The 21,210-nt window shown below is 44.8% G+C and overlaps 22 non-coding genes across 22 annotated transcripts; 19 read left to right on the top strand and 3 right to left on the bottom strand.

Moving 5' to 3' along the window:
- Positions 1–445: 445 nt before the first annotated feature.
- On the top strand, positions 446–584 carry LOC141316724 (U4 spliceosomal RNA). Its single transcript, XR_012351551.1, has one exon. It is a non-coding gene; the product is annotated as a U4 spliceosomal RNA (small nuclear RNA).
- A 489-nt stretch (positions 585–1,073) lies between these two features.
- On the bottom strand, positions 1,074–1,155 carry trnas-gcu (transfer RNA serine (anticodon GCU)). The gene has a single exon. It is a non-coding gene; the product is annotated as a tRNA-Ser (tRNA).
- A 490-nt stretch (positions 1,156–1,645) lies between these two features.
- LOC141316714 (U4 spliceosomal RNA) lies at positions 1,646–1,786 on the top strand. Its single transcript, XR_012351541.1, has one exon. It is a non-coding gene; the product is annotated as a U4 spliceosomal RNA (small nuclear RNA).
- A 973-nt stretch (positions 1,787–2,759) lies between these two features.
- On the top strand, positions 2,760–2,975 carry LOC141316721 (small nucleolar RNA U3). Its single transcript, XR_012351547.1, has one exon. It is a non-coding gene; the product is annotated as a small nucleolar RNA U3 (small nucleolar RNA).
- Positions 2,976–4,205: 1,230 nt separating this feature from the next.
- trnak-cuu (transfer RNA lysine (anticodon CUU)) lies at positions 4,206–4,278 on the top strand. The gene has a single exon. It is a non-coding gene; the product is annotated as a tRNA-Lys (tRNA).
- A 191-nt stretch (positions 4,279–4,469) lies between these two features.
- Positions 4,470–4,543, top strand: trnan-guu (transfer RNA asparagine (anticodon GUU)). Its single transcript has one exon. It is a non-coding gene; the product is annotated as a tRNA-Asn (tRNA).
- Positions 4,544–5,125: 582 nt separating this feature from the next.
- Positions 5,126–5,264, top strand: LOC141316723 (U4 spliceosomal RNA). The gene has a single exon (XR_012351549.1). It is a non-coding gene; the product is annotated as a U4 spliceosomal RNA (small nuclear RNA).
- Positions 5,265–5,753: 489 nt separating this feature from the next.
- Positions 5,754–5,835, bottom strand: trnas-gcu (transfer RNA serine (anticodon GCU)). Its single transcript has one exon. It is a non-coding gene; the product is annotated as a tRNA-Ser (tRNA).
- Positions 5,836–6,325: 490 nt separating this feature from the next.
- On the top strand, positions 6,326–6,466 carry LOC141316713 (U4 spliceosomal RNA). Its single transcript, XR_012351540.1, has one exon. It is a non-coding gene; the product is annotated as a U4 spliceosomal RNA (small nuclear RNA).
- Positions 6,467–7,439: 973 nt separating this feature from the next.
- On the top strand, positions 7,440–7,655 carry LOC141316709 (small nucleolar RNA U3). The gene has a single exon (XR_012351535.1). It is a non-coding gene; the product is annotated as a small nucleolar RNA U3 (small nucleolar RNA).
- Positions 7,656–8,885: 1,230 nt separating this feature from the next.
- Positions 8,886–8,958, top strand: trnak-cuu (transfer RNA lysine (anticodon CUU)). The gene has a single exon. It is a non-coding gene; the product is annotated as a tRNA-Lys (tRNA).
- Positions 8,959–9,149: 191 nt separating this feature from the next.
- trnan-guu (transfer RNA asparagine (anticodon GUU)) lies at positions 9,150–9,223 on the top strand. Its single transcript has one exon. It is a non-coding gene; the product is annotated as a tRNA-Asn (tRNA).
- A 582-nt stretch (positions 9,224–9,805) lies between these two features.
- LOC141316722 (U4 spliceosomal RNA) lies at positions 9,806–9,944 on the top strand. The gene has a single exon (XR_012351548.1). It is a non-coding gene; the product is annotated as a U4 spliceosomal RNA (small nuclear RNA).
- Positions 9,945–10,433: 489 nt separating this feature from the next.
- trnas-gcu (transfer RNA serine (anticodon GCU)) lies at positions 10,434–10,515 on the bottom strand. Its single transcript has one exon. It is a non-coding gene; the product is annotated as a tRNA-Ser (tRNA).
- A 490-nt stretch (positions 10,516–11,005) lies between these two features.
- Positions 11,006–11,146, top strand: LOC141316719 (U4 spliceosomal RNA). Its single transcript, XR_012351545.1, has one exon. It is a non-coding gene; the product is annotated as a U4 spliceosomal RNA (small nuclear RNA).
- A 973-nt stretch (positions 11,147–12,119) lies between these two features.
- LOC141316730 (small nucleolar RNA U3) lies at positions 12,120–12,335 on the top strand. Its single transcript, XR_012351556.1, has one exon. It is a non-coding gene; the product is annotated as a small nucleolar RNA U3 (small nucleolar RNA).
- A 1,223-nt stretch (positions 12,336–13,558) lies between these two features.
- trnak-cuu (transfer RNA lysine (anticodon CUU)) lies at positions 13,559–13,631 on the top strand. Its single transcript has one exon. It is a non-coding gene; the product is annotated as a tRNA-Lys (tRNA).
- A 182-nt stretch (positions 13,632–13,813) lies between these two features.
- Positions 13,814–13,887, top strand: trnan-guu (transfer RNA asparagine (anticodon GUU)). The gene has a single exon. It is a non-coding gene; the product is annotated as a tRNA-Asn (tRNA).
- A 582-nt stretch (positions 13,888–14,469) lies between these two features.
- Positions 14,470–14,608, top strand: LOC141316720 (U4 spliceosomal RNA). The gene has a single exon (XR_012351546.1). It is a non-coding gene; the product is annotated as a U4 spliceosomal RNA (small nuclear RNA).
- Positions 14,609–15,669: 1,061 nt separating this feature from the next.
- Positions 15,670–15,810, top strand: LOC141316712 (U4 spliceosomal RNA). The gene has a single exon (XR_012351538.1). It is a non-coding gene; the product is annotated as a U4 spliceosomal RNA (small nuclear RNA).
- A 973-nt stretch (positions 15,811–16,783) lies between these two features.
- On the top strand, positions 16,784–16,999 carry LOC141316728 (small nucleolar RNA U3). Its single transcript, XR_012351555.1, has one exon. It is a non-coding gene; the product is annotated as a small nucleolar RNA U3 (small nucleolar RNA).
- A 1,230-nt stretch (positions 17,000–18,229) lies between these two features.
- trnak-cuu (transfer RNA lysine (anticodon CUU)) lies at positions 18,230–18,302 on the top strand. The gene has a single exon. It is a non-coding gene; the product is annotated as a tRNA-Lys (tRNA).
- The last annotated feature ends 2,908 nt before the right edge of the window (positions 18,303–21,210 follow it).

Raw genomic sequence — 21,210 nt, 5'->3', positions numbered from 1 at the left:
CGGCGGGTGTTTGGTGAACATTTTCACCAGCTCGAGTTTGCTGTGGCATGTGGATTCATTCTTTACTGATGATCTGTCTCTGGGGCTCATCTAGTTGACATGGTATCCGCTGACATTCGGCTGAAGGTGCTGATCCACCATCTGCTCTTGGTACGGACTGGATCCGGGGGACTGCAGTGACCATCTAATCGGAATACAGAATGGATATGGCGGCTACGGTGACCTCAGAATAAGAACAAACAGACTAATTTTAATGTAGATGCAAAAGTTCCATGTTGCCACAGTGTCAGATTGGAGAGGATCTGGTTTTCACAGTCTTGCGTCGATGGCCGTCTAGGTGAAGAGGTCTTCACTGATGATCTGTCTCTGGGGCTCATCCAGCTTGCTATCACCTTGTCGGATCACATCCACGTAGCTGCAAGAAAAGGTCACGACCGTCACCGGTATTCTATCGCAGAGGCAATGTTGTAGCTTGTGTGGTTTATCTGAGGTGTGATCATTGCTGGTTGTAAACTTTCCCCGATATCCCATCTGGATGATTTGAAATACAGTCAGCTTCTCAGTTTTTGCCGGTCTCTCTGGACGCTTCTTGAAAAACAAAGTTTTGCTTCGTTTTGTTAGAGTGGCTGGTTGTTGGTCCTCGTCAAAGAGGTGTCTACAGATCATAGCGTGCCGGAGCCAGAAGATTTGTTGTTTTGTCAATATGCTCTCAAGACTTCGCTGCAGGTATCATTAAACTACAGCACAATCACAGCTCACCGCTACCCATCGTAAACAGGTTGGGCCTGTCTGTTCTGGTGGGCTCTCAGTGGTGCTAAATCATCAAATGAAGAGGACGGGATTCAAACCCACACAAACCAAGGTGAGCCTAGCACAACGGATTAGCCTTGCATCGCCTTAACCACTCGACCACCCCGTCACTTTCCGTGGTCCTTTTATTTAACACTCCCGATTCAGACCATCGGCTCATTAGTAGAGCACTGAGTGAACTGAACTGAGTGTGTCAGATAAGGAAGACACAAAAAGCGCAGAGTGGGGTCCCCAGGACGAGGATTACTGCTAAAGGAGCCGAACGACGAGGATGGGATTCGAACCCACGCGTGCAGAGCACAATGGATTAGCAGTCCATCGCCTTAACCACTCGGCCACCTCGTCATTTTACGTGACATTTTTTATTTAGCACTCCTGATTCAGATCATCAGTTCATTAGTAGAGAACTCAAAGAACTGAACTGAGTGTGTTAGATAAGGAGGACACACAAAAAGTTTAGCATGGGGTCCCCAGGACCCGGATTAAGGTCCAGTGCTAAAGGAACCGAACGACAAGAATGGATTCCAACCATTGCACAGAGCAAAATGGATTAGCAGTCCATCGCCTTAACCACTCGGCCACCCCGTCCCCTTGCTGACCGAGATAGGCCATGCTGCGGACCTTTTCAGCTGCTGCTGCCGTGCTTTCAGCTGGCTGTTTTGAGCACAGAGGGAATAGTGAATGAGCCGTCTTTTACACACCTCTAATCTGTTCCGTAGAAACACGGTGCAGCAACCCGTGGCAGGAGACTGTTTGTGCGGCAGTTTAAAGCTTGCTACCACCTTGTCGGTTCACATCCACGTAGGTGCAGAAAAAGGTCACGACCGTCGCCTGCATTCTTTCGCAGAGGCAATATTGTAGCCTATGAGGTTTGTCCGAGGCGCGATCATTGCTGGTTGAAAACTTTACCCAATACCCCGCCAGGATGACTTGAAATACAGTTATCTTTGGCAATTTTTGCTAGTCTCTCTGGAGGCTTAGAGTTTTGTTGAGAAATATAGCCTTGTTTCGTTTAGGGTTTTTTTTCCTCGCCAAAAAAACGGTCTGCTGATGATAGTGCGCCAGAGCCAGAAGGTTTGTTGTTTTGTCAATATGTTCTCAAGACAAGTATCGTTAAACTGCAACGCAATTACAGCTCACCGTTACCCATCGTAAACATGTTGGGCCTGTCTGGTCCGGTGGCCTCTCAGTGGCGCTAAAGCTTCGAATGCGTGTCGAGCACAATGTATTAGCCTTCCACCGCCTTAACCACTGGACCACCTCGTCATCCGGCGGGGTTTCTTTATTTAACATTCCTGATTCATGTGCATGTGGATGCATTCTTCGTCTTTTGTTTCAGCCGCCGAGGGCCTGTTTTCCACTGAGGCCCTGCGCCAAACTCCCTATGAGACACAATCGAACGTTAGTAGTAACCTCCGATTACGGCCGAATGTGGATTCTGCTCGGACGACGGGGCACCGGTACATCCTTTGTAGCTTTAGCTTATTAGCCAAACGCTACACCAGTTTGCCATTTCCCATGAAATCATCCTTGATTTCCATAAGAAAGGTGCCCCAAATTGGTGGAAAATCACATCTCAACCATACGCTGTCCAAAGCATTAAACCGCCTTCACGCGGCAAAACAGAACATGTTGTTGGCCCGCACTGCTGGGTCAAACTGCGCTTCCCAAAAACAGATTGGGTCAAAACTGACAGAAGAAATCTCTAAGCCTGCTTTAAGCCCTACCCACGGGACGGGTTGACAGTCTCGCACAACGCGAGAGCCTCCGTTTCGCCTGTGTAATTTGGGGGCCAATGAAAACTGCATCCAACTAAAATTACAAACAAAATTTTAGGACTCTAATGATGTTTCAAATGTAACTTTTCTCATCTCTGTTGTTAGGTTGTAACCATCTCTGAGACTCAAAGTGTCAGAACTCGCCTAAGCTGGTTTTGCAAAATGGAGGTCAAGACTATACTTTCAGGGATCATTTCTATAGTTTCTAACTAGGAAATGTGTTTCAAAAGTGTAGTGTCTCCCAAACTACGATGATGAGCTTTGATACTCTTTTCTGAGCGTGAATCGGGTGTGGAGTAATGGTTTATTTCATATGCTCCACACCATTGATGAACGTTCTGTGTGGCATTTAAGCAGCACAGAAGAAGAGAGTATGGTCAGAGTGGTCTCTGAAAAATGTAAATATCAGATTAAAAATCTTATGAGTCGTTATGATTGAGATTTTTTTTTTTTTTTTTTACATTTTTGTTGGTGGGTGTCACCATCCTTGATATTCAGAATGTCAGGATAAGATGTCAGCTGGTTCTATCAACTTAAAGTTGCCATAAAATGCATTGAGAGAATATTTTAATTTGTTATTTGATATCTGCATAGAAGGTATATGGCATAGGAAAGGGCAAACAATCTCCAGAAACGGTTTTACAGGACCATTTACAACCCTAGGATTTGTCCCTAGAATGAAATGCTCTGTTATTGCCTTTTTTGGAAGCTTCATGAATATTAATGAGCTCTGCTCCGATTGGCTGTTTCACAGAGCTGCTCATCTCTATAGCTGGCACATTGATAAAAATATTTATTTAATTAGGAGCTCTAGCGGCTTTTAATATGTGGTTTGTTGAATCTGCCGTTTTGTATCGCAGACATTTTAGTCTCATTACTGTGATCCATGTGCTCTGTGTAAAGTTATAATGCAGAGGGAGCGCTTCTTACCACACAAGTTCAGCTGCTTCTCGGTGATACTCTGGATCTGTAAATCATTCGCCATCATCAGCGCAGTTATTTCTCCATCATTCACCATCATCAGCACAGTCATCTCTCTGTTTATGTGGTAAGTGATATCTTTTGTACTGCAATGTAACAGGCTAGCGCTAGCATTAAGCTAACCGTGTCCCTTCAGTGGCTTGCCTTGTTTTACTGATGTACTGACGTTACCGATGATTGGGCGATGCAAATGTTGGAGGCGTAACTATTAACGATCCCGGGACTGTTGCGTAACAGTCGGTGTTATGTTGGAACTGACATATAAATCTAGTGTTTGCAAAAGACCACCGAAATATAGAAGATTTATCCTTATCCTTATATAGATTTATCCTTGATTTCCATAAGAAAGGTGCCCCAAATTGGTGGAAAATCACATCTCAACCATACGCTGACCAAAGCATTGAACCGCCTTCACGCGGCAAGACAGAACATGTTGTTGGCCCGCACTGCTGGGTCAAACTGCGCTTCCCAATAACAGATTGGGTCAAAACTGACAGAAGAAAACTCTAAGCCTGCTCTAAGCACTACCCACGGGACGGCTCGACAGTCTTGCACAACGCGAGAGCCTCCGTTTCGCCTGTGTCATTTGGGAGCCGATGAAAACTGCGTCCGACCCGGTGAAGGAGACCACAACCAGCCCGGCTAGCTCAGTCGGTAGAGCATGAGACTCTTAATCTCAGGGTCGTGGGTTCGAGCCCCACGTTGGGCGGCTCTGTTGGCGCTCTTTCTTCCCAACAGGGTGGCGGGCTCCAGCGTGCCCATTCTCCGCACAGGCTAAGTGGATTTTGCGAGCTCCGGAAACATCTTTCAAAACAGCCTGTTAGTACGTGCGATTCTAATCCCTAACCCTAACCCTTGCTTTTACAACCGTGATCCCGCGGCAGCCGATGCGCAATGTCTGTCTCTGTGGCGCAATCGGTTAGCGCGTTCGGCTGTTAACCGAAAGGTTGGTGGTTCGAGCCCACCCAGGGACGTGTGAAATGCCGGTGTTTTGCACGCGCGTCAGGTGTCCACTAACGCCTATGCCATTCTTAGGGTTGCGAGGCACAGCTTTCTCAGGGCGTTTATCCTGTGCACCTTCAATAAGCTGGCTTCTTTTAAAAGAAGTCAGCGGCGGGTGTTTGGTGAACATTTTCACCAGCTCGAGTTTGCTGTGGCATGTGGATTCATTCTTTACTGATGATCTGTCTCTGGGGCTCATCTAGTTGACATGGTATCCGCTGACATTCGGCTGAAGGTGCTGATCCACCATCTGCTCTTGGTACGGACTGGATCCGGGGGACTGCAGTGACCATCTAATCGGAATACAGAATGGATATGGCGGCTACGGTGACCTCAGAATAAGAACAAACAGACTAATTTTAATGTAGATGCAAAAGTTCCATGTTGCCACAGTGTCAGATTGGAGAGGATCTGGTTTTCACAGTCTTGCGTCGATGGCCGTCTAGGTGAAGAGGTCTTCACTGATGATCTGTCTCTGGGGCTCATCCAGCTTGCTATCACCTTGTCGGATCACATCCACGTAGCTGCAAGAAAAGGTCACGACCGTCACCGGTATTCTATCGCAGAGGCAATGTTGTAGCTTGTGTGGTTTATCTGAGGTGTGATCATTGCTGGTTGTAAACTTTCCCCGATATCCCATCTGGATGATTTGAAATACAGTCAGCTTCTCAGTTTTTGCCGGTCTCTCTGGACGCTTCTTGAAAAACAAAGTTTTGCTTCGTTTTGTTAGAGTGGCTGGTTGTTGGTCCTCGTCAAAGAGGTGTCTACAGATCATAGCGTGCCGGAGCCAGAAGATTTGTTGTTTTGTCAATATGCTCTCAAGACTTCGCTGCAGGTATCATTAAACTACAGCACAATCACAGCTCACCGCTACCCATCGTAAACAGGTTGGGCCTGTCTGTTCTGGTGGGCTCTCAGTGGTGCTAAATCATCAAATGAAGAGGACGGGATTCAAACCCACACAAACCAAGGTGAGCCTAGCACAACGGATTAGCCTTGCATCGCCTTAACCACTCGACCACCCCGTCACTTTCCGTGGTCCTTTTATTTAACACTCCCGATTCAGACCATCGGCTCATTAGTAGAGCACTGAGTGAACTGAACTGAGTGTGTCAGATAAGGAAGACACAAAAAGCGCAGAGTGGGGTCCCCAGGACGAGGATTACTGCTAAAGGAGCCGAACGACGAGGATGGGATTCGAACCCACGCGTGCAGAGCACAATGGATTAGCAGTCCATCGCCTTAACCACTCGGCCACCTCGTCATTTTACGTGACATTTTTTATTTAGCACTCCTGATTCAGATCATCAGTTCATTAGTAGAGAACTCAAAGAACTGAACTGAGTGTGTTAGATAAGGAGGACACACAAAAAGTTTAGCATGGGGTCCCCAGGACCCGGATTAAGGTCCAGTGCTAAAGGAACCGAACGACAAGAATGGATTCCAACCATTGCACAGAGCAAAATGGATTAGCAGTCCATCGCCTTAACCACTCGGCCACCCCGTCCCCTTGCTGACCGAGATAGGCCATGCTGCGGACCTTTTCAGCTGCTGCTGCCGTGCTTTCAGCTGGCTGTTTTGAGCACAGAGGGAATAGTGAATGAGCCGTCTTTTACACACCTCTAATCTGTTCCGTAGAAACACGGTGCAGCAACCCGTGGCAGGAGACTGTTTGTGCGGCAGTTTAAAGCTTGCTACCACCTTGTCGGTTCACATCCACGTAGGTGCAGAAAAAGGTCACGACCGTCGCCTGCATTCTTTCGCAGAGGCAATATTGTAGCCTATGAGGTTTGTCCGAGGCGCGATCATTGCTGGTTGAAAACTTTACCCAATACCCCGCCAGGATGACTTGAAATACAGTTATCTTTGGCAATTTTTGCTAGTCTCTCTGGAGGCTTAGAGTTTTGTTGAGAAATATAGCCTTGTTTCGTTTAGGGTTTTTTTTCCTCGCCAAAAAAACGGTCTGCTGATGATAGTGCGCCAGAGCCAGAAGGTTTGTTGTTTTGTCAATATGTTCTCAAGACAAGTATCGTTAAACTGCAACGCAATTACAGCTCACCGTTACCCATCGTAAACATGTTGGGCCTGTCTGGTCCGGTGGCCTCTCAGTGGCGCTAAAGCTTCGAATGCGTGTCGAGCACAATGTATTAGCCTTCCACCGCCTTAACCACTGGACCACCTCGTCATCCGGCGGGGTTTCTTTATTTAACATTCCTGATTCATGTGCATGTGGATGCATTCTTCGTCTTTTGTTTCAGCCGCCGAGGGCCTGTTTTCCACTGAGGCCCTGCGCCAAACTCCCTATGAGACACAATCGAACGTTAGTAGTAACCTCCGATTACGGCCGAATGTGGATTCTGCTCGGACGACGGGGCACCGGTACATCCTTTGTAGCTTTAGCTTATTAGCCAAACGCTACACCAGTTTGCCATTTCCCATGAAATCATCCTTGATTTCCATAAGAAAGGTGCCCCAAATTGGTGGAAAATCACATCTCAACCATACGCTGTCCAAAGCATTAAACCGCCTTCACGCGGCAAAACAGAACATGTTGTTGGCCCGCACTGCTGGGTCAAACTGCGCTTCCCAAAAACAGATTGGGTCAAAACTGACAGAAGAAATCTCTAAGCCTGCTTTAAGCCCTACCCACGGGACGGGTTGACAGTCTCGCACAACGCGAGAGCCTCCGTTTCGCCTGTGTAATTTGGGGGCCAATGAAAACTGCATCCAACTAAAATTACAAACAAAATTTTAGGACTCTAATGATGTTTCAAATGTAACTTTTCTCATCTCTGTTGTTAGGTTGTAACCATCTCTGAGACTCAAAGTGTCAGAACTCGCCTAAGCTGGTTTTGCAAAATGGAGGTCAAGACTATACTTTCAGGGATCATTTCTATAGTTTCTAACTAGGAAATGTGTTTCAAAAGTGTAGTGTCTCCCAAACTACGATGATGAGCTTTGATACTCTTTTCTGAGCGTGAATCGGGTGTGGAGTAATGGTTTATTTCATATGCTCCACACCATTGATGAACGTTCTGTGTGGCATTTAAGCAGCACAGAAGAAGAGAGTATGGTCAGAGTGGTCTCTGAAAAATGTAAATATCAGATTAAAAATCTTATGAGTCGTTATGATTGAGATTTTTTTTTTTTTTTTTTACATTTTTGTTGGTGGGTGTCACCATCCTTGATATTCAGAATGTCAGGATAAGATGTCAGCTGGTTCTATCAACTTAAAGTTGCCATAAAATGCATTGAGAGAATATTTTAATTTGTTATTTGATATCTGCATAGAAGGTATATGGCATAGGAAAGGGCAAACAATCTCCAGAAACGGTTTTACAGGACCATTTACAACCCTAGGATTTGTCCCTAGAATGAAATGCTCTGTTATTGCCTTTTTTGGAAGCTTCATGAATATTAATGAGCTCTGCTCCGATTGGCTGTTTCACAGAGCTGCTCATCTCTATAGCTGGCACATTGATAAAAATATTTATTTAATTAGGAGCTCTAGCGGCTTTTAATATGTGGTTTGTTGAATCTGCCGTTTTGTATCGCAGACATTTTAGTCTCATTACTGTGATCCATGTGCTCTGTGTAAAGTTATAATGCAGAGGGAGCGCTTCTTACCACACAAGTTCAGCTGCTTCTCGGTGATACTCTGGATCTGTAAATCATTCGCCATCATCAGCGCAGTTATTTCTCCATCATTCACCATCATCAGCACAGTCATCTCTCTGTTTATGTGGTAAGTGATATCTTTTGTACTGCAATGTAACAGGCTAGCGCTAGCATTAAGCTAACCGTGTCCCTTCAGTGGCTTGCCTTGTTTTACTGATGTACTGACGTTACCGATGATTGGGCGATGCAAATGTTGGAGGCGTAACTATTAACGATCCCGGGACTGTTGCGTAACAGTCGGTGTTATGTTGGAACTGACATATAAATCTAGTGTTTGCAAAAGACCACCGAAATATAGAAGATTTATCCTTATCCTTATATAGATTTATCCTTGATTTCCATAAGAAAGGTGCCCCAAATTGGTGGAAAATCACATCTCAACCATACGCTGACCAAAGCATTGAACCGCCTTCACGCGGCAAGACAGAACATGTTGTTGGCCCGCACTGCTGGGTCAAACTGCGCTTCCCAATAACAGATTGGGTCAAAACTGACAGAAGAAAACTCTAAGCCTGCTCTAAGCACTACCCACGGGACGGCTCGACAGTCTTGCACAACGCGAGAGCCTCCGTTTCGCCTGTGTCATTTGGGAGCCGATGAAAACTGCGTCCGACCCGGTGAAGGAGACCACAACCAGCCCGGCTAGCTCAGTCGGTAGAGCATGAGACTCTTAATCTCAGGGTCGTGGGTTCGAGCCCCACGTTGGGCGGCTCTGTTGGCGCTCTTTCTTCCCAACAGGGTGGCGGGCTCCAGCGTGCCCATTCTCCGCACAGGCTAAGTGGATTTTGCGAGCTCCGGAAACATCTTTCAAAACAGCCTGTTAGTACGTGCGATTCTAATCCCTAACCCTAACCCTTGCTTTTACAACCGTGATCCCGCGGCAGCCGATGCGCAATGTCTGTCTCTGTGGCGCAATCGGTTAGCGCGTTCGGCTGTTAACCGAAAGGTTGGTGGTTCGAGCCCACCCAGGGACGTGTGAAATGCCGGTGTTTTGCACGCGCGTCAGGTGTCCACTAACGCCTATGCCATTCTTAGGGTTGCGAGGCACAGCTTTCTCAGGGCGTTTATCCTGTGCACCTTCAATAAGCTGGCTTCTTTTAAAAGAAGTCAGCGGCGGGTGTTTGGTGAACATTTTCACCAGCTCGAGTTTGCTGTGGCATGTGGATTCATTCTTTACTGATGATCTGTCTCTGGGGCTCATCTAGTTGACATGGTATCCGCTGACATTCGGCTGAAGGTGCTGATCCACCATCTGCTCTTGGTACGGACTGGATCCGGGGGACTGCAGTGACCATCTAATCGGAATACAGAATGGATATGGCGGCTACGGTGACCTCAGAATAAGAACAAACAGACTAATTTTAATGTAGATGCAAAAGTTCCATGTTGCCACAGTGTCAGATTGGAGAGGATCTGGTTTTCACAGTCTTGCGTCGATGGCCGTCTAGGTGAAGAGGTCTTCACTGATGATCTGTCTCTGGGGCTCATCCAGCTTGCTATCACCTTGTCGGATCACATCCACGTAGCTGCAAGAAAAGGTCACGACCGTCACCGGTATTCTATCGCAGAGGCAATGTTGTAGCTTGTGTGGTTTATCTGAGGTGTGATCATTGCTGGTTGTAAACTTTCCCCGATATCCCATCTGGATGATTTGAAATACAGTCAGCTTCTCAGTTTTTGCCGGTCTCTCTGGACGCTTCTTGAAAAACAAAGTTTTGCTTCGTTTTGTTAGAGTGGCTGGTTGTTGGTCCTCGTCAAAGAGGTGTCTACAGATCATAGCGTGCCGGAGCCAGAAGATTTGTTGTTTTGTCAATATGCTCTCAAGACTTCGCTGCAGGTATCATTAAACTACAGCACAATCACAGCTCACCGCTACCCATCGTAAACAGGTTGGGCCTGTCTGTTCTGGTGGGCTCTCAGTGGTGCTAAATCATCAAATGAAGAGGACGGGATTCAAACCCACACAAACCAAGGTGAGCCTAGCACAACGGATTAGCCTTGCATCGCCTTAACCACTCGACCACCCCGTCACTTTCCGTGGTCCTTTTATTTAACACTCCCGATTCAGACCATCGGCTCATTAGTAGAGCACTCAGTGAACTGAACTGAGTGTGTCAGATAAGGAAGACACAAAAAGCGCAGAGTGGGGTCCCCAGGACGAGGATTACTGCTAAAGGAGCCGAACGACGAGGATGGGATTCGAACCCACGCGTGCAGAGCACAATGGATTAGCAGTCCATCGCCTTAACCACTCGGCCACCTCGTCATTTTACGTGACATTTTTTATTTAGCACTCCTGATTCAGATCATCAGTTCATTAGTAGAGAACTCAAAGAACTGAACTGAGTGTGTTAGATAAGGAGGACACACAAAAAGTTTAGCATGGGGTCCCCAGGACCCGGATTAAGGTCCAGTGCTAAAGGAACCGAACGACAAGAATGGATTCCAACCATTGCACAGAGCAAAATGGATTAGCAGTCCATCGCCTTAACCACTCGGCCACCCCGTCCCCTTGCTGACCGAGATAGGCCATGCTGCGGACCTTTTCAGCTGCTGCTGCCGTGCTTTCAGCTGGCTGTTTTGAGCACAGAGGGAATAGTGAATGAGCCGTCTTTTACACACCTCTAATCTGTTCCGTAGAAACACGGTGCAGCAACCCGTGGCAGGAGACTGTTTGTGCGGCAGTTTAAAGCTTGCTACCACCTTGTCGGTTCACATCCACGTAGGTGCAGAAAAAGGTCACGACCGTCGCCTGCATTCTTTCGCAGAGGCAATATTGTAGCCTATGAGGTTTGTTTGAGGCGCGATCATTGCTGGTTGAAAACTTTACCCAATACCCCGCCAGGATGACTTGAAATACAGTTATCTTTGGCAATTTTTGCTAGTCTCTCTGGAGGCTTAGAGTTTTGTTGAGAAATATAGCCTTGTTTCGTTTAGGGTTTTTTTTCCTCGCCAAAAAAACGGTCTGCTGATGATAGTGCGCCAGAGCCAGAAGGTTTGTTGTTTTGTCAATATGTTCTCAAGACAAGTATCGTTAAACTGCAACGCAATTACAGCTCACCGTTACCCATCGTAAACATGTTGGGCCTGTCTGGTCCGGTGGCCTCTCAGTGGCGCTAAAGCTTCGAATGCGTGTCGAGCACAATGTATTAGCCTTCCACCGCCTTAACCACTGGACCACCTCGTCATCCGGCGGGGTTTCTTTATTTAACATTCCTGATTCATGTGCATGTGGATGCATTCTTCGTCTTTTGTTTCAGCCGCCGAGGGCCTGTTTTCTACTGAGGCCCTGCGCCAAACTCCCTATGAGACACAATCGAACGTTAGTAGTAACCTCCGATTACGGCCGAATGTGGATTCTGCTCGGACGACGGGGCACCGGTACATCCTTTGTAGCTTTAGCTTATTAGCCAAACGCTACACCAGTTTGCCATTTCCCATGAAATCATCCTTGATTTCCATAAGAAAGGTGCCCCAAATTGGTGGAAAATCACATCTCAACCATACGCTGTCCAAAGCATTAAACCGCCTTCACGCGGCAAAACAGAACATGTTGTTGGCCCGCACTGCTGGGTCAAACTGCGCTTCCCAAAAACAGATTGGGTCAAAACTGACAGAAGAAATCTCTAAGCCTGCTTTAAGCCCTACCCACGGGACGGGTTGACAGTCTCGCACAACGCGAGAGCCTCCGTTTCGCCTGTGTAATTTGGGGGCCAATGAAAACTGCATCCAACTAAAATTACAAACAAAATTTTAGGACTCTAATGATGTTTCAAATGTAACTTTTCTCATCTCTGTTGTTAGGTTGTAACCATCTCTGAGACTCAAAGTGTCAGAACTCGCCTAAGCTGGTTTTGCAAAATGGAGGTCAAGACTATACTTTCAGGGATCATTTCTATAGTTTCTAACTAGGAAATGTGTTTCAAAAGTGTAGTGTCTCCCAAACTACGATGATGAGCTTTGATACTCTTTTCTGAGCGTGAATCGGGTGTGGAGTAATGGTTTATTTCATATGCTCCACACCATTGATGAACGTTCTGTGTGGCATTTAAGCAGCATAGAAGAAGAGAGTATGGTCAGAGTGGTCTCTGAAAAATGTAAATATCAGATTAAAAATCTTATGAGTCGTTATGATTGAGATTTTTTTTTTTACATTTTTGTTGGTGGGTGTCACCATCCTTGATATTCAGAATGTCAGGATAAGATGTCAGCTGGTTCTATCAACTTAAAGTTGCCATAAAATGCATTGAGAGAATATTTTAATTTGTTCTTTGATATCTGCATAGAAGGTATATGGCATAGGAAAGGGCAAACAATCTCCAGAAACGGTTTTACAGGACCATTTACAACCCTAGGATTTGTCCCTAGAATGAAATGCTCTGTTATTGCCTTTTTTGGAAGCTTCATGAATATTAATGAGCTCTGCTCCGATTGGCTGTTTCACAGAGCTGCTCATCTCTATAGCTGGCACATTGATAAAAATATTTATTTAATTAGGAGCTCTAGCGGCTTTTAATATGTGGTTTGTTGAATCTGCCGTTTTGTATCGCAGACATTTTAGTCTCATTACTGTGATCCATGTGCTCTGTGTAAAGTTATAATGCAGAGGGAGCGCTTCTTACCACACAAGTTCAGCTGCTTCTCGGTGATACTCTGGATCTGTAAATCATTCGCCATCATCAGCGCAGTTATTTCTCCATCATTCACCATCATCAGCACAGTCATCTCTCTGTTTATGTGGTAAGTGATATCTTTTGTACTGCAATGTAACAGGCTAGCGCTAGCATTAAGCTAACCGTGTCCCTTCAGTGGCTTGCCTTGTTTTACTGATGTACTGACGTTACCGATGATTGGGCGATGCAAATGTTGGAGGCGTAACTATTAACGATCCCGGGACTGTTGCGTAACAGTCGGTGTTATGTTGGAACTGACATATAAATCTAGTGTTTGCAAAAGACCACCGAAATATAGAAGATTTATCCTTATCCTTATATAGATTTATCCTTGATTTCCATAAGAAAGGTGCCCCAAATTGGTGGAAAATCACATCTCAACCATACGCTGACCAAAGCATTGAACCGCCTTCACGCGGCAAGACAGAACATGTTGTTGGCCCGCACTGCTGGGTCAAACTGCGCTTCCCAATAACAGATTGGGTCAAAACTGACAGAAGAAAACTCTAAGCCTGCTCTAAGCACTACCCACGGGACGGCTCGACAGTCTTGCACAACGCGAGAGCCTCCGTTTCGCCTGTGTCATTTGGGAGCCGATGAAAACTGCGTCCGACCCGGTGAAGGAGACCACAACCAGCCCGGCTAGCTCAGTCGGTAGAGCATGAGACTCTTAATCTCAGGGTCGTGGGTTCGAGCCCCACGTTGGGCGGCTCTGTTGGCGCTCTTTCTTCCCAACAGGGTGGCGGGCTCCAGCGTGCCCACAGGCTAAGTGGATTTTGCGAGCTCCGGAAACATCTTTCAAAACAGCCTGTTAGTACGTGCGATTCTAATCCCTAACCCTAACCCTTGCTTTTACAACCGTGATCCCGCGGCAGCAGATGCGCAATGTCTGTCTCTGTGGCACAATCGGTTAGCGCGTTCGGCTGTTAACCGAAAGGTTGGTGGTTCGAGCCCACCCAGGGACGTGTGAAATGCCGGTGTTTTGCATGCGCGTCAGGTGTCCACTAGCGCCTATGCCATTCTTAGGGTTGCGAGGCACAGCTTTCTCAGGGCGTTTATCCTGTGCACCTTCAATAAGCTGGCTTCTTTTAAAAGAAGTCAGCGGCGGGTGTTTGGTGAACATTTTCACCAGCTCGAGTTTGCTGTGGCATGTGGATTCATTCTTTACTGATGATCTGTCTCTGGGGCTCATCTAGTTGACATGGTATCCGCTGACATTCGGCTGAAGGTGCTGATCCACCATCTGCTCTTGGTACGGACTGGATCCGGGGGACTGCAGTGACCATCTAATCGGAATACAGAATGGATATGGCGGCTACGGTGACCTCAGAATAAGAACAAACAGACTAATTTTAATGTAGATGCAAAAGTTCCATGTTGCCACAGTGTCAGATTGGAGAGGATCTGGTTTTCACAGTCTTGCGTCGATGGCCGTCTAGGTGAAGAGGTCTTCACTGATGATCTGTCTCTGGGGCTCATCCAGCTTGCTATCACCTTGTCGGATCACATCCACGTAGCTGCAAGAAAAGGTCACGACCGTCACCGGTATTCTATCGCAGAGGCAATGTTGTAGCTTGTGTGGTTTATCTGAGGTGTGATCATTGCTGGTTGTAAACTTTCCCCGATATCCCATCTGGATGATTTGAAATACAGTCAGCTTCTCAGTTTTTGCCGGTCTCTCTGGACGCTTCTTGAAAAACAAAGTTTTGCTTCGTTTTGTTAGAGTGGCTGGTTGTTGGTCCTCGTCAAAGAGGTGTCTACAGATCATAGCGTGCCGGAGCCAGAAGATTTGTTGTTTTGTCAATATGCTCTCAAGACTTCGCTGCAGGTATCATTAAACTACAGCACAATCACAGCTCACCGCTACCCATCGTAAACAGGTTGGGCCTGTCTGTTCTGGTGGGCTCTCAGTGGTGCTAAATCATCAAATGAAGAGGACGGGATTCAAACCCACACAAACCAAGGTGAGCCTAGCACAACGGATTAGCCTTGCATCGCCTTAACCACTCGACCACCCCGTCACTTTCCGTGGTCCTTTTATTTAACACTCCCGATTCAGACCATCGGCTCATTAGTAGAGCACTCAGTGAACTGAACTGAGTGTGTCAGATAAGGAAGACACAAAAAGCGCAGAGTGGGGTCCCCAGGACGAGGATTACTGCTAAAGGAGCCGAACGACGAGGATGGGATTCGAACCCACACGTGCAGAGCACAATGGATTAGCAGTCCATCGCCTTAACCACTCGGCCACCTCGTCATTTTACGTGACATTTTTTATTTAGCACTCCTGATTCAGATCATCAGTTCATTAGTAGAGAACTCAAAGAACTGAACTGAGTGTGTTAGATAAGGAGGACACACAAAAAGTTTAGCATGGGGTCCCCAGGACCCGGATTAAGGTCCAGTGCTAAAGGAACCGAACGACAAGAATGGATTCCAACCATTGCACAGAGCAAAATGGATTAGCAGTCCATCGCCTTAACCACTCGGCCACCCCGTCCCCTTGCTGACCGAGATAGGCCATGCTGCGGACCTTTTCAGCTGCTGCTGCCGTGCTTTCAGCTGGCTGTTTTGAGCACAGAGGGAATAGTGAATGAGCCGTCTTTTACACACCTCTAATCTGTTCCGTAGAAACACGGTGCAGCAACCCGTGGCAGGAGACTGTTTGTGCGGCAGTTTAAAGCTTGCTACCACCTTGTCGGTTCACATCCACGTAGGTGCAGAAAAAGGTCACGACCGTCGCCTGCATTCTTTCGCAGAGGCAATATTGTAGCCTATGAGGTTTGTCCGAGGCGCGATCATTGCTGGTTGAAAACTTTACCCAATACCCCGCCAGGATGACTTGAAATACAGTTATCTTTGGCAATTTTTGCTAGTCTCTCTGGAGGCTTAGAGTTTTGTTGAGAAATATAGCCTTGTTTCGTTTAGGGTTTTTTTTCCTCGCCAAAAAAACGGTCTGCTGATGATAGTGCGCCAGAGCCAGAAGGTTTGTTGTTTTGTCAATATGTTCTCAAGACAAGTATCGTTAAACTGCAACGCAATTACAGCTCACCGTTACCCATCGTAAACATGTTGGGCCTGTCTGGTCCGGTGGCCTCTCAGTGGCGCTAAAGCTTCGAATGCGTGTCGAGCACAATGTATTAGCCTTCCACCGCCTTAACCACTGGACCACCTCGTCATCCGGCGGGGTTTCTTTATTTAACATTCCTGATTCATGTGCATGTGGATGCATTCTTCGTCTTTTGTTTCAGCCGCCGAGGGCCTGTTTTCCACTGAGGCCCTGCGCCAAACTCCCTATGAGACACAATCGAACGTTAGTAGTAACCTCCGATTACGGCCGAATGTGGATTCTGCTCGGACGACGGGGCACCGGTACATCCTTTGTAGCTTTAGCTTATTAGCCAAACGCTACACCAGTTTGCCATTTCCCATGAAATCATCCTTGATTTCCATAAGAAAGGTGCCCCAAATTGGTGGAAAATCACATCTCAACCATACGCTGTCCAAAGCATTAAACCGCCTTCACGCGGCAAAACAGAACATGTTGTTGGCCCGCACTGCTGGGTCAAACTGCGCTTCCCAAAAACAGATTGGGTCAAAACTGACAGAAGAAATCTCTAAGCCTGCTTTAAGCCCTACCCACGGGACGGGTTGACAGTCTCGCACAACGCGAGAGCCTCCGTTTCGCCTGTGTAATTTGGGGGCCAATGAAAACTGCATCCAACTAAAATTACAAACAAAATTTTAGGACTCTAATGATGTTTCAAATGTAACTTTTCTCATCTCTGTTGTTAGGTTGTAACCATCTCTGAGACTCAAAGTGTCAGAACTCGCCTAAGCTGGTTTTGCAAAATGGAGGTCAAGACTATACTTTCAGGGATCATTTCTATAGTTTCTAACTAGGAAATGTGTTTCAAAAGTGTAGTGTCTCCCAAACTACGATGATGAGCTTTGATACTCTTTTCTGAGCGTGAATCGGGTGTGGAGTAATGGTTTATTTCATATGCTCCACACCATTGATGAACGTTCTGTGTGGCATTTAAGCAGCATAGAAGAAGAGAGTATGGTCAGAGTGGTCTCTGAAAAATGTAAATATCAGATTAAAAATCTTATGAGTCGTTATGATTGAGATTTTTTTTTTTTTTTTTTACATTTTTGTTGGTGGGTGTCACCATCCTTGATATTCAGAATGTCAGGATAAGATGTCAGCTGGTTCTATCAACTTAAAGTTGCCATAAAATGCATTGAGAGAATATTTTAATTTGTTCTTTGATATCTACATAGAAGGTATATGGCATAGGAAAGGGCAAACAATCTCCAGAAACGGTTTTACAGGACCATTTACAACCCTAGGATTTGTCCCTAGAATGAAATGCTCTGTTATTGCCTTTTTTGGAAGCTTCATGAATATTAATGAGCTCTGCTCCGATTGGCTGTTTCACAGAGCTGCTCATCTCTATAGCTGGCACATTGATAAAAATATTTATTTAATTAGGAGCTCTAGCGGCTTTTAATATGTGGTTTGTTGAATCTGCCGTTTTGTATCGCAGACATTTTAGTCTCATTACTGTGATCCATGTGCTCTGTGTAAAGTTATAATGCAGAGGGAGCGCTTCTTACCACACAAGTTCAGCTGCTTCTCGGTGATACTCTGGATCTGTAAATCATTCGCCATCATCAGCGCAGTTATTTCTCCATCATTCACCATCATCAGCACAGTCATCTCTCTGTTTATGTGGTAAGTGATATCTTTTGTACTGCAATGTAACAGGCTAGCGCTAGCATTAAGCTAACCGTGTCCCTTCAGTGGCTTGCCTTGTTTTACTGATGTACTGACGTTACCGATGATTGGGCGATGCAAATGTTGGAGGCGTAACTATTAACGATCCCGGGACTGTTGCGTAACAGTCGGTGTTATGTTGGAACTGACATATAAATCTAGTGTTTGCAAAAGACCACCGAAATATAGAAGATTTATCCTTATCCTTATATAGATTTATCCTTGATTTCCATAAGAAAGGTGCCCCAAATTGGTGGAAAATCACATCTCAACCATACGCTGACCAAAGCATTGAACCGCCTTCACGCGGCAAGACAGAACATGTTGTTGGCCCGCACTGCTGGGTCAAACTGCGCTTCCCAATAACAGATTGGGTCAAAACTGACAGAAGAAAACTCTAAGCCTGCTCTAAGCACTACCCACGGGACGGCTCGACAGTCTTGCACAACGCGAGAGCCTCCGTTTCGCCTGTGTCATTTGGGAGCCGATGAAAACTGCGTCCGACCCGGTGAAGGAGACCACAACCAGCCCGGCTAGCTCAGTCGGTAGAGCATGAGACTCTTAATCTCAGGGTCGTGGGTTCGAGCCCCACGTTGGGCGGCTCTGTTGGCGCTCTTTCTTCCCAACAGGGTGGCGGGCTCCAGCGTGCCCATTCTCCGCACAGGCTAAGTGGATTTTGCGAGCTCCGGAAACATCTTTCAAAACAGCCTGTTAGTACGTGCGATTCTAATCCCTAACCCTAACCCTTGCTTTTACAACCGTGATCCCGCGGCAGCAGATGCGCAATGTCTGTCTCTGTGGCGCTACCTGGAGCAGGATCGTCTGTTTCCGCGGCCGTCTCCTCGTCCAATCGCCGATCTCGCCGTCCATTGTGAGAATGGACGAGAGCCAATCGCATCGTTCGAGCTCCATTGTTGAGAGCCACTCACAGCGCTTAGTTTCATTATAAGTCAGGTTCAAAAATCAGACAAACGGAATATAGGATAACTTTTCAAAGTAAGTAATACATGTTTTCTACTTTCTTCCTCTCTGTTTACAATGTTCTCAATTGGTAACTCGTTACGTTTCGTCCGTCGTTCATCCGTGTTTGGCGTTCACAAACCTTTGACTCGCGAATTGCCCATAATGAAACACTGTTTAAATGTAATCTTACTTTCTAAAGTCTATTTACTCGTTCTTAAGTTCGATTTAAATGGGGGAAAAAACGCGTTTCAGCTGTAAGTGCAGTCATTCCTTATGACAGTTTACCGTGTTTTTACTATAGTGAATCGTAGTAACACCGATATAAAGTTGGTTCGACGTTTGACGTTTGACATTTGTCAGAGATTCAGCCTTGGAAATCTTCAATAGTTCTTTAACGATTGAGCACAATGACAAGAAACATATTATGTTCTAACTGTTTGCAAATGTAGAGGAGAACACACAATATGTTTTATTTGTTTTAATCTGCCTTAAGGAATTGTAACTGATAGAGTTTATAATGTAATAGTGCAGGATAGGGACCGTCTGCAAAGTGCAAAACGCAGAGCAAAAAGCACAATTATTTCATCTAAATGCTTCACTTGTGAAATGTATAAAACATAAATTTCAAATTTAAGGGTTGTGTCTTATTACTGGTTCATAAAAGAACATTTAGATATATATTTTATTCACAGATCTATAGCGCAACAAAAGTTATTGAAATGAAACCATTGAGTAAAAGCTCCTAAAGCATGACAAATATTGTGCAGTTTACCGCCCCCTAGAGGAAGATACTGAACTTGTTTTGACCAAATTTGACATTCAGGAGTTTAAATGAATTAATTTTAGAATGCACACAGTTTGATATGTAAACTCCAGGTGGTGTGTCTGGTTACTTGTTCAAAGATCAATATTTACAGCCATCTTTCACTATCAAATGTAAATCAGGATGTACGCTATTGAATTCAATTTGAATCTGTTAACACATTCATTCTTGAAACATACAGTTTTGCCAGATCAATTTCAAAGGTTGTGTCTTATTACTGGTTCATAGACCAACAATTCAATGTTGGTTTTATTCACAAAACTACAACACAGCACATGATATTAAAATATCAACGAGTAGGTCAATCAATGTAAAGTACATATGTTCTTCCATCTTAACTTCAAAGAATGTGTCTTATTACTGATTCATAGGAGAACATTTTGGTGTTGTTTTCAGTCATGTAACTATAATAGAACACATACTATTGAACATGAAAGCACTACATAATTTACTTAAAAATAAATACAAGCTTCTGTCTCAGCTTCAAAGGGTGTGTCTTGTTACAGATTTCATAAAGAACATTTTGCAGTGGTTTTCATTGTCAAAAGTGATGCAGAAGTCACGCTATTGATATTAAAAAATCACTTGTGAAACCTTCCAAAGAGTGTCCTGTATTACTGCCCCCTAGAGGAACATACTGCTGTTTTGACTGAGTTTGACATTCAAACTTAAAAATTAATTTAAAATCAGTACTGTCTTCTATCCTAACGTCAAAGGCTGTGTCTTGTTACAGATTTTATAAAGAGCATTTTGCAGTGGTTTTCATTGTCAAAAGTGAAGCATAAGTCACGCTATTGATATTAAAATATAGCTTGCCAAACCTTTAAAAGAGTGTCCTGTATTACTGCCCCCTAGAGGAACATACTGCTGTTTCGACTGAGTTTGACATTCAAACTATTTAAATAAATTCATTTAAAATGCATACAGTTTTCTGTCTCGACTTCACAGGCTGTGTCTTGTTCCTTGGGTCTAAAAGAGCATTTCCATGTAAGTTTTACTGTCATGTGTAAATCAGGATACATGCTATTGAATTCAATTCAAATCTGTAAATAAATTCATTTAAAATGATTGCAGTTTTATTTCCTCAAATCTTAAGGGTGTGTCTTATTACTGATTCCTAGAAGAACATTTTGGTGGTGGTTTCAATCTTGTAACTATAATAAGACACATTCTATTGCACATGAAAGCATTACAAAATTTAGTTTAAAATAAATACAAGCTTCTGTCTCAGCTTCAAAGGATGTGTCTTGTTACAGATTTCATAAAGAACATTTTGCAGTAGTTTTCATTGTCAAAAGTGATGCAGAAGTCACGCTATTGATATTAAAATATAGCTTGTGAAACCTTTAAAAGAGAGTCCTGTATTACTGCCCCCTAGAGGAACATACTGCTGTTTCGACATTCAAAATAATAAATTAATTATAATCAATATAGTCTTCTATCCTAACTTCAAAGGCTGTGTTTTGTAACTGGTTTCTAGAAAAACATGTTGATGGTAGTTTTAGTCACAGAACTATAATAGAACACATACTATTGAAAATTAAACCAATGCAAGAAGTAGTTTAAAATAAATAGTTTGACATTCAAACTTATGCATTTATTTAAAATCAATACAGTATTCTATTTCAACTTCAAAAAGTGTGTCTTGTTTATGATTCCCAAATTAACATTTTAAATTCAGGTTTTACTGTCATACGCCATTCAGGACACACGCCATTGAGT

This window comes from Garra rufa, unplaced genomic scaffold, assembly GCF_049309525.1.
Source record: "Garra rufa unplaced genomic scaffold, GarRuf1.0 hap1_unplaced_144, whole genome shotgun sequence".
Taxonomy (NCBI): Eukaryota; Metazoa; Chordata; class Actinopteri; order Cypriniformes; family Cyprinidae; genus Garra; species Garra rufa.
The sequence above is the reverse complement of the archived record's forward strand: the minus strand, read 5'-3'. Positions and strand labels throughout refer to the sequence as shown.